The sequence below is a fragment of the Triticum aestivum genome, chromosome 4A (genome assembly GCF_018294505.1).
Source record: "Triticum aestivum cultivar Chinese Spring chromosome 4A, IWGSC CS RefSeq v2.1, whole genome shotgun sequence".
NCBI classification, from domain to species: domain Eukaryota; kingdom Viridiplantae; phylum Streptophyta; class Magnoliopsida; order Poales; family Poaceae; genus Triticum; species Triticum aestivum.
Genome location: NC_057803.1, coordinates 725,080,948 through 725,089,029, shown reverse-complemented (window position 1 = coordinate 725,089,029; position 8,082 = coordinate 725,080,948).

The following is an 8,082-nucleotide window of genomic DNA, read 5'->3' as shown; positions in this document are numbered from 1 at the left end:
GATGTTATTAAACATTATGTCACAATACTTATGCCTATTCTCTCTTATTTTACAAGGTTTACATGAAGAGGGAGAATGCCGGCAGCTGGGATTCTGGGCTGGAAAAGGAGCAAATATTAGAGACCTATTCTGCACAACTCCAAAAGTCCTGAAACTCCACAAAAGTCAGTTTTGGAATATATAAAAAATATTGGGCGAATAAAGTACCGGAGGGGGGCCACCCACCATCCACGAGGGTGGGGGGCGTGCCCTACCCCCCTGGGCACGCCCCCTGCCTCGTGGGCCCCCTGGCAGGCCTCCGGTGCCCATCTTTGGCTATATGAAGTCTTTCGCCCTGGAAAAAATCAGAAGGAAGCTTTCGGGAATGAAGCGCCGCCCTCTCGAGGCGGAACCTGGCCAAACCAATCTAGGGCTCCGGCGGAGCTGTTCTGCCGAGGAAACATCCACTACAAAAAAAGACACATCCGTGACATTTTGGGCCGAACAATTTTTTTTCTGTCATACATATAACACTTCTATGATGATAATTGTGACAAAACCCGGTATCATCATAGATGTGGTGGGATCCTACTTCTATGACAAAAAATCATGACAGAAAATGGGCTTTTCGTCTTGGGCGGGCCGGAGACGCAACTGCATGACATTCTTTGGGCCATCCATGACGAAAAAACCGTGGTAGAAGCGAGGCGGAGGAAAATATTGGGGAGTTACCGGTTACGGTGGGAGGTCGGGGGTCGAGCGATGCGCGTTTCTCTCATACGTACGCGCGTGTGTGCGAGGCGTTGGCTCTAACTGAATCCGAGCGAGGCGTTGGGCTCTAACTAAACCCGAGCGATTGCACTACAGGCTACGCGAACCCGAGCGATTGATCGATGGCTGTTAACTGAACCCGATGGAGCGATTCCTTCGCTACTGCTTCTAACTTAAGTCGATCTATTGGATGAACAGTGAGCATTGCGGTGGGGGGGGGGTTGGATGAACAGTGAGCAGTGGCGTTGCCTCTGGATGAACAGGACCCTGTGGTGTGGAGGGCTGGATGAACAGTAGACGATGGAGGGGTGGCCGTGGAGGGGTGGTTGAACAGGACCCCGTGGTGTGGAGGGCTGGATGAACAGTAGACGGTGGAGGGGTGCCCGTGTAGGGGTGGCTGAACAGTAGCCGGTGGAGTAGCGCACGGTGGAGGCTGGATGAACAGGAGCCCGTGGAGGCTGGAGGAGGTCGACGGTAGCCCGTGGAGGCTGGAGGAGGTCGACGGTGGAGATGAACAATATCCCGTGGAGTCCCGTTTTGCGGTACGCCACACCCCTCCCGATGAACAGGACCCCCGTTTCGATCGTAGCGCTCCAACACAAGTCCGTTTCATCCGTTTTGCGGTACGCCACACCCCTCCCGATCAACAGGACCCCCGTTTCGACCGTATGAGGTCCGTTTGCTCCATTTTGTGGTACGCCACACCCAACAGGACCCCCGTTTCGACCATAGGAGGTCCGTTTCCTCCGTTTTGCGGTACGCCACACCCCTCCCGATCAACAGGACCCCGTTCCAAACGTAGGAGGTCCGTTTCCTCCTTGTGCGGTACGCCAGGCCTCGTTTCCATCGCCTGTTCCATCCAAGCCCTCCCGATGAACACGACCACGGATTCCGTTCCGACCCAGCCAGTTGGCTCCCCATGAACACGACGACGATGTTGTTTCTCCGTTCTGACCCAGCCATGTACGTATGCGCGAGTAGGCGTTCGAGGCCCCGCCGTATGTACACACACGTGGCCGTATTTTCTTTCTTGCACCCTGGCCGCTGTACGTACATGTACATGCTACGTGCGCGCCTCTACAACGACCAGTATGTATGTACACATTCGCGACCAGAATGACAACGCTACGTACGCTTCGACTAGGTGGGTCCCGACTGTCAGGCACTTCCTTGCCTGCGAAGATGTAGCTGGTGGGTCCCAGCAGTTAGGGGGGGCGAATCGTTTTGGCTTTTTTTTGCCCGGACGGACTTCCTTGCGTGCGAAGATGTAGCTGGTGGGTCCCAGCAGTCAGGGGGGCGAATAGTTTTTTTCGGACGCACTTCCTTGCTTGCGAAGATGTAGCTGGTGGGTCCCAGCAGACAGGGGGAAACATTTTTTTCGTGAAATACGGTGGCCCGTCCGGTGGGTCCCCGCTGTCAGGTGGAGGAATAATTATTTTGCGCATAATAAGGAGGCACTTCCATGCTGCGGCCGTGGACCCAGCTGTCAGCCTCTCCACGTACAGTCCACGTCCGATGGAAGACATTCCTTGACCACCTTGACCACGCCGCGCCGAGAGCACCAGGGCGGTGGACGACGGCGAGGCCTAGGAAGGGGAAGACGCGGAGCCGGGGAAGACGCGGCAGTGGATACCCACGCATAGAGGAGTATGAGGGTTCACTCGTTCGGCTGCGGTGTGAGGCTGCCGTCGCCGCAGAATAACAGGGGGTGTGGGTGCGTAGAGGGATGGCCTGGCCAGCGGTGGGAGTAGTAGGGGGTAGTGAGGCCTCCACGGCATCACAACCGGCCACGGGCGGCAGGAGCAGGCGGCACGACCGGCGCTGGTTTGGGTGGCTGGAGCAAGAAGACCAGAGGTTGAAGGAACATGACGGCCGTTGGATTGACATCCAACGGTTACGTCTGCTAGAATCGTTTGTTGACGTAGTATATAATAACTAAAAAAATCTTGCATACGCGTCAACTAAACAAGCCCACAAGTCAGACCACTCCCTCTTTTTTTAATAATTTATATATAGCTCATGGCAACTTCTTATGCAATTTATTGCAGTCATTTTTTTTGGTTGGCCAGGGCCAATTTCGCATATTTCTGTGCGTTCCAAACTATTTTTAATACCGAAATGTCGAGCCAGATTTAAAGTACTTTGAAGATATATTTGAATTAGGTTAATGCCCAGTGAAATAGGAATCTAAAAATGTGAAAACAATCAGAAATTATAAAGTAATTGCCAATTTGTCATCTGTTTTTATATTTACAACCCATTTCATATTACTTTCAAGATTTGCAGGCGTCTTGAAAGAGTTGCAGCCCATCAGGGCGTAGAAAAATAAGTAGGCCTAGATTGGGTATTCTTCAGAAAAAATAAACTGGGCTCATTTTCACAAAGAAAAAATAGCTGGGCTGATCACATGGTGAACATAAAATATAAGCCTGGGCTAGACGGGCCACATCCCAGTTCAAACCCTGCTCCGTCTCAACAATACCAAACAAAAAAATACTGCTCGAGTAGCTACGTCACTGGTGTCAGCCGATCTTTTGCTGTTCTCTTGTCTATTGACTATATACGCTCACAATGTCGTGGGTCCCAGATGTCAGGAAAACACTAGGAGGAAGCATTTTATTTTTCCATACGCTGACGTGGTGGGCCCCTACTGTCATCCTATCCACGTACTTCTGCCGATTCCTGTTGTTTGTTGACCATGTTGACAACACGAGAGGGCGGCGCCGCGGCGAGCACACCAAAGCGTGCAGAGGACATCGGCGTTAACGATTTAGGAGATGGTGGGGCGGCGATGCGTGCGCTGAGGCGCAGCCAGCCGTGGGAGGCGGAAGCAGGCGGCCCCGCCGGCACTGGTTTGGTTTTGGTGGCTGGAGGAAGACATGACTGAAGAAACACGACAGACTATAAAGCAGCAGGAGTACTTAACAACCTTAATTGAAACCAGCAGGGGCACTTAACAACCAAAGCTGAAAGCAGTATGATTACTTATACAGGTTCAACCGTACAAAGCACGCCTCGAAGAGTGCTACTTTGCCTACAGTTAACCAAGGGTGACGCCGCCAAGGCCCAGGTGCCACCCCGCGCATCCACAACCTTCTGAAAGCGGCTTCATCTTGCAACATGGTCAATAAACAGGATACTCGCTTTAGAGCCATGGAAAAGCATGAACATAATCTTCTGTCCTATTCTCCAAGATGGACGGGCCTTCATTATCTGAGACCACCCACGAATAAGTATCTTTTCACCTCCAAGGGGAATTGCGTAGGTCGACATAAACATCATGTTGTGACCAAGCGCAAGTCTGACCTGACCATGGTCAGGCATATGTATAGGAACAATAGAACTCGGCGGTTCCTGTTTCAAGAAGATCATAGCTGTAAAACTGTGTATAAGCAACAATTTATGAACAACACATATTACAGAAAATAGCTCGTACCATAAGTTTCTCGACACAGTTGGACCTGTTCAACGAGTGCAGCAGTGGCACACATATCCCACGTGGCCTTCCACCATTGAAACACCCCACAAGGACCTCAAGACGATCAATAAAGTGTAGGAACTTGTGGATGTTGATCCAGTCAACTTCAGTGCCATTAGTAACAGCCGAGTTATTACAGAGTAACAAACGAGCAGACTGCTTACCTCTAAAAAAACCTACACATGCCACCAATTATAAGAAAATATTAGTTAGAAGTAGCATCTTCGTTAGAGATTCATTGCTACTTCTAAAGTTAAATTGTGATTAGTTAGACAGAATAGGTGGATTAAGAAGTAATCGAGGCAACAAGCACGAACCAGATACAAAACTAACATGGACGAACAATTGGAACGACGTCGGGGTGGAAGATCGCAGTGAAGATGAGAGCAGGTTCTGCTATTTCCATCAACATTCGTGCGCCAACTTTCAGTCCGTAACACTTGAGAAAGTTTATCCAAGTTTGGCCATAAAAAAAGCAGCGATATTCTTGGTTCATGAACCCAACTCGGAAGTAATATCCATGGCTTGTCTTCACTGTGACCATTAAACTAGTGTATTCAGTTATGGCAAGGCCGAGCATCTTGAGTACATGTGTTCTGGCAGAGCAAATAATACATTGCAGGAAAAATAATATGACAACACAACATGTTCAAAAAAACCCCACCCTCCCAGGTAGAGAAGAGGATTCTAGGAACATATGGTGCACGTTTCAAAATGCTGTGGTAGGATGAGAAGGAACAAGTGTGGTGTCTCAACGAGGGTGCAGAAATCTGTAGGGTACTCGCACTTTGGGCACTGCAACTGAAACACACTAGATTCAGTATGAAGAAAAATGCATCAACGGCGGCGGCTGCCATCCTAGGATTACCTGCGACCAAGGGACTTGGATTTATCGGGGATGGATGAAGAATTCGTACCTGGTTCTCCATGAGAAAACCCTATGCAATCACCGAGCGGGGGTTTTCTCTGAACAAGCAGACGAGGGAGAAGGGGATTCAGGCCCAGTGAAATAGTGCCGCTTCGTCCGTCCAGCTTACTACTAAAGCTAGAAAGGGGAAGGGTTGTGATTTGACGGCTCATTGGGGTTACTGCGGCTCTACGACCGGGGTGTGTCTACCGTGAAGTTGTGCACTCTAATTTGTGCATATGGCACGTGGACCCCGTTGCCGGTTGCCCCACATATCAGTGAAAGGAAGTAGAAAGACAGGAGTAACTAGTTACACATAAATATATATTTTGACAGAGAGATACTCCCTCTGTAAAGAAATATACAAATCTTTTATATCACAGGCTCACCTTGCCGAGAAATATACTCCCTCTGCAACGCACGGGCATTATGGGGGTTCAGCTTTTTTTTATGGGGGTTCAGCTGAGAATATAATACTCAGATAGGCTCACGGTTCTGGACTTTGAGCCGCAGGCCGACCCTGCATGTTTGGGGGCCCATGTGTTCTACCTCAGCGCTTTTCATATTGCAAGCGATCGGTACTGCGCTGGTTTTAGATGCTGTCGCAAGGCGAATACACAAAATTGAATAAAGCACGACAGTTGTTCGAATGAAATCGAACGATAGTTCCTAACCAGCAATCAGAGTTGCAATTCTATCAACGATATACCATGTGATAAATAATATTTTCGTACTACTTATACACACAGGACACTTGTTTCACCATGCCAGATTATTACATCAAAATCTCTCGGAGGATAGATCAGTTCGGCAGTTGCGTGCTGCTACTGAAGAATTTCAAAGTTGATTTGGACCAGCTCTCCTTGCCGAGAAAGTTCAATTTTGACATCATCCCCTACCGCAAGATATGATTTAGATTTGAACCTTGACCATCCTTTAGCATCAATCATCATGCGACCATCCTTTGTACTTACGGTATATTGAGTAGGTTCATTCACACCAAGGCTGCACATGGTAAGAGAAACTTGGCCGCGGTTGCCCAGATAGTTGAACGACTCCCTCGTTGCTCTAGGAATTCTCTGTTTACAAACAAGAAGACATACCCAAACAGTTAGATCAACACAGTGAATCATGTGAAACAACATGGAAAGAAAAAAGAACGAAGCACTTGGGCGGCCAATGCTTACCAAGAAGGTGGACATGTCGGTTTTTGTAAGGACTTTGGTATATGAAGTGCGAACTGCAGCCCAGTCTGTTGCCGGTGCAACTGCATGGGCTGGACCAAATGCAAGTGCAAGTGTTGGTGCAGGTGCCGAAGCCGCTGCTGCTGCCGGAGATGGTGCTCCTTGTAGAGCTGGTGCCGGTGTCGGTGCCCGATCCTCTGGTAGATCAGACTGATCCGCTGATGCGGTCGGTGCCCAATCCTCAGCTGGATCAGACTGAGTTGCTGCCGCTGTCAGTGCTAGAGCAGCTGCCGGTGCTCGATCTGTGTGAGACAGCGGCGATCGTGTTTGGTCTGCTATGATCAGCTTTCTAACTTGACTAGGATCCGTGACCGTGATCCAGTTTTTTTCTTCATTTCTTTTAAACGCGAGAAGGACTAATTGTGGCATTTTTGTTAAACCAAACTGCAGTTCATCATAGGGATTCAGCTTGTACTCAGACAATAGATTGATCCAATTTTTTCCAGTAATACAAGTGATGGACAGTGCCTTCGTTACTGACACGACATAAGAAGTGAAACTTGCAAAAATAGCCATCATAGAGCAAACCAAACGGTTTATTTTGTGATGAATGTCACATGGCAAAACCTGCATCGTAAAATTGCAGGAAAAGAAAGAAAACATGACATTAAATCAATAAGATTTAGATAGTAAATCAATAAGATTTACTTGATGTGACACGAGTGAATCCTTACCAGGAAATCACTATGTTGAAGTACTAAACAGAAGATTGATCGTCCAACTACGCGTGGCATGCAGGGGCCCTGCCTACTCCCACAAGCAGGACAGTCCAAAGGTCGTGACAAATCGTATGGACCGAACATCCATGGGACTGGAAATCCTGGTGGGTGCGATAAACCCTGCAATCCATACAGATATTGGGGTGTAACCATAATTGATAAACCGTCCTCACAAAAAATATGATCTGGATACTTCAAAATGTACAAACTGAATTGAGTGGACAGACATTAACATAGACCGTTCTCAGGACTGACCACACACCTAAAGCGTCAGTACTAATAAACAATACAGGGTTCAAAAACACAAATCAAGTACTGAACAATAGTACTTACTACAAACAAGCAAAGTTGCACTAACTAAACTCTGCAGACTATTTCTTGCCACCGACCTACGGGATGAACCTCACATAACTGACTAGGCCATGGACTTCGTGTGAGATGTCTACATGCACCATCACCATCTTGTGAACCTTGGAGAACCTAACACTACAAAAAAAAAGACACATCCGTGACATTTTGGGCCGAACGAATTTTTTTTCTGTCATACACATGACACTTCTATGACGATAATTGTGACAAAACCCGGTATCATCATAGATGTGGTGGGATCCTACTTCTATGACAAAAAATCATGACGGAAAATGGGCTCTTCGTCCTGGGAGGGCCGGAGATGCAGCTGCATGACATTCTTTGGGCCGTCCATGATGGAAAAAACCGTGGTAGAAGCGAGGGGGAGGAAAATTTCGGGGAGTTGCCGGTTACGGTGGGAGGTCGGGGGCGGAGCGATGCGCGTTTCTCTCGTACGTACGTGCGTGTGTGCGAGGCGTTGGCTCTAACTGAAGCCGAGCGAGGCGTTGGGCTCTAACTGAACCCGAGTGATTGTACTGCAGGGTACGCGGTACTGAACCCGAGGCATCGATAGATGGCTGTTAACTGAACCTGATGGAGCGATTCCTTCACTACTGCTGCTAACTGAAGCCGATC